The sequence below is a fragment of the Humulus lupulus genome, chromosome X (assembly GCF_963169125.1).
Source record: "Humulus lupulus chromosome X, drHumLupu1.1, whole genome shotgun sequence".
NCBI classification, from domain to species: Eukaryota; Viridiplantae; Streptophyta; class Magnoliopsida; order Rosales; family Cannabaceae; genus Humulus; species Humulus lupulus.
The window spans coordinates 194,306,500-194,309,727 of NC_084802.1; the positions used below are offsets into that span (position 1 = coordinate 194,306,500).

General features: G+C 33.7%; 1 long non-coding RNA gene across 1 annotated transcript; it reads right to left on the minus strand.

Moving 5' to 3' along the window:
• Window positions 1-217: 217 nt before the first annotated feature.
• Window positions 218-2,864, minus strand: LOC133804069 (uncharacterized). Its single transcript, XR_009878286.1, has 2 exons — window positions 2,604-2,864; window positions 218-1,546 (listed from the first exon to the last, which is right to left on the minus strand). It is a non-coding gene; the product is annotated as an uncharacterized LOC133804069 (long non-coding RNA).
• Between the last annotated feature and the right edge of the window lie 364 nt (window positions 2,865-3,228).

Sequence of the window (3,228 nt, forward strand, 5' to 3'; positions counted from 1 at the left end):
TCATTAATTCTACATATTGTTTTGGATCTACTGAGTTTTCAAAAGCATAAAAAACTTCCCCATCGTTTAACTAATTCACCCCTATATTTAATTAACTATATATATATACTAAAATAAATAAAATTGTTAAGATTTAACTAATTCACCCGTATATTTTATTAATTGCAACAAAATTGAGCAATAACTAAACAAATTAAAGATGAGACAACTGTAAAAATAAAGAATGATTTGCCTGAATACGACTTCACCTCAACAGTGTCCAAGTGCAACTACAAAAGTAGAAGTGGTTCTTGCTTCATTTTTGTTTGAGAGACTCAAGATGATCCCAACAAAACAAAGATAAATTTTGAGTTCAAAGATTTCTCCTATCCAAATATCATAATTGTAAAAAAAAAAAAGTGAAATTGATATGGCTGAAACTAGTTTATAAATGACACACAACAGACACATAAACCTTGCTAACCAAATCTGACATCACTATCTATCTGGCCATTGTTAAGGCACACATATATTTAGTCACAATCAAGATGATACTTGCATGATACAATCATATATATGTAGAGATAAAGAGAAAGCTTAATGAAACTAAAATATTAAAAATTAGTAATAGATTTAGACCAAGAAATCTTTAGTCTGAGAATTATGGTACTAGAAAATCAAGTCAAAATTAGTACAGGTGCACTAAACTCAACTCCTTGCGTTTTATGCCTTTCATAATCTGGGAGTGTCTGAAAGAACACAAATGGTCCCCCAAATCACATATTCTCCTCATAAAAAGTGTCAAAGAACTCAGTCATCATATTAGTACACCGTCCTTTGACAAACCAAAAAAAACATGTAATTAGCAGACTCACAATTGAGTCAAGAACATGATCACAAATTAAACATAGCAATTAGATCGCACCCCTTTTAAGTAATGTATATATACATGTATATAAAATAATTAGTCATCAGGATTTGCCTACGTGTGATGCATAAATTAAAGCAAGGCTTTTGGAATGATTATTCATTGGAATTTGGAGTGTCCCACTAAAACAATTCAAATTAGTACTAATATTAAGGCTAATTCTGAACCAAATCCATTTAAAAATCTGCTTTCAAAACAATAGAAAAAATAAACAATATCTCATGATAGTTCCTAACAGAATATTATCTTCTCTTGTTAAATAAAAATGATAGTTCCTCTATCCCTATTGCCAATAGACTATTGATTTGGTTCTTTCTAGAAAACAACACGAAAATAAAAACATCAATGGACAGTTAAAGGCTAAAAAATAACTTACTATTATTATTTTTTATGAAAGTGAACCTTTTAAAGAGTAGGGGTGCTAAAATGTATTCAATAAACAACCAGCCAAGAAGAAACAAAGAAAGAGAGACTATGAACCATACTTGAAACTCATTTAATCATAGCTTGCAAGCTAGATTCTCAAGTCTCATCCTCAATTTTTCTGAAATTAGAAAGATTATACATAAACAATAAGAAGAAATTAATTATACTTAACTTTCTTTGATAATATTTCCTCCAATTAATCCGCTAACACAACTGCATACAAATACATAAGAGCATTAGATCATATATAAATCTTTATTATTACAGTTCTTATATCAAAACTACCTATTCATGATATTTTTTAGATCATATAACTATAAATCCAGCTACACAATTAATCCTCTCTTTATTCTTCTTTTCTTCTAAGATAGCATATTAGAATCCCAGCTACACATATTAACAAATAGTTGCTCGTTTAGACAAATCATCAAACATCTGGAGTGCAATACCAAAATAAAGCAACATATAAAAATTATTTGCCTCTACATGGATCCATTGAGCAGTTTCGATAGAAAATATTGTTGCAACCTGAAAATACATACCTATAAAAATAGTACATATATGGGGCATTGACCATTACATACGATTACATGAAATATGTATATATACATAATTATGGACAGAGTTTTCATATAAAGGGGATTTTATAAAGTTTCATAAATTTGGGTGTGTGTATATATACAAAAACAATTTCAGATATATTGTGTATACATTACAGGAAGTGTTAGGTAAGACCACGTGAAATTGAGAAACAGAGTGAGTCTAGAGTGTTTTCTAAGAATGAGCGAGGTGGCTGAGTTGTAAATCGATCCGGATCGAGAGTAGTAGCTAAGAGTGAGTCGGCCTAGATGGAGAGGAGGCCAAAGTCAGAGGTGAGTGACCGTCATTGACGATGAGAAAGACAGGTATTTTTAGAATTTAGGTTTTATGAGAGAGGGTGGATTCGACAAAAGGGGGTGGGGATTTGAGTGAGCACAGAGAGTGTTATATCACCAAACAACCAAGGACATGAATTGGTGGTTTAAAAGCTTTGTAGGATTTGTTAATGGAGAAAACAATAAATCATACTTAAAAAATGCTCAAATAACATATATACCTCATAGAGAACGGAGAAGAGGGGGCTTCGTCGAGGAGAAAACTGCGATGGAGAAGGAGGGGCCGAAGAATGAAAGAGTGATAGGTAGGACTATGGAAAAGAAGGGGAGACAGAAGAGCAGAAGAGACGAAATAAATATATAAACGTATACTCTGAAACATATACGATTCACACCTTTGCCACAATTGACGGAAGGAGCTGCTGTCGAATGACGGCCTTGGTGAAGCTGAGGATGTCGCGCAGAGTTGAGGACGGCACTATCATGACCAGAGTTGAGAAGGGAGAGTCAGTTCCATGACCGTAGTTGAGGAGTCGTTTGGGTCGCTGGCGGAATGAAAAAGAAGGAGAAGAAAAGGAATGCGCGGGGGTTGTACAGTGAAGAAGAGCGGGACACTTAATTTTTTTTGGGGTTTTATGTTATAGGCCAATCATGAAGTCCCTCGCCTCATTTTGAGAGATGTAAAACTTCAAGAATACTATAATCGCTAGATCGAATAGAAATTGAGTTTTTTGGTATCTAATGGTTGGTATTTGTCCAAATTAAAGTAAGGGTAAATGAAAAATTGAAAACTAGTAACTTGTTTAAATTTACTGTTTTTGTACTATTTTCTATTAAAATAAGGTATAAAATTTGTAAACCATGAGAGGTAAGAAAAAAATAGTTGGCCACCACCACCCTCTGCTCTCTCTCTCCTCACCACAACGACAACCACTCTATAGTTGACCACCACCACCCTCTGCTCTCTCTCTTCTCACCACAACGACAACCACTCTCTCACTAGCAAGATCGGCCCTCTGC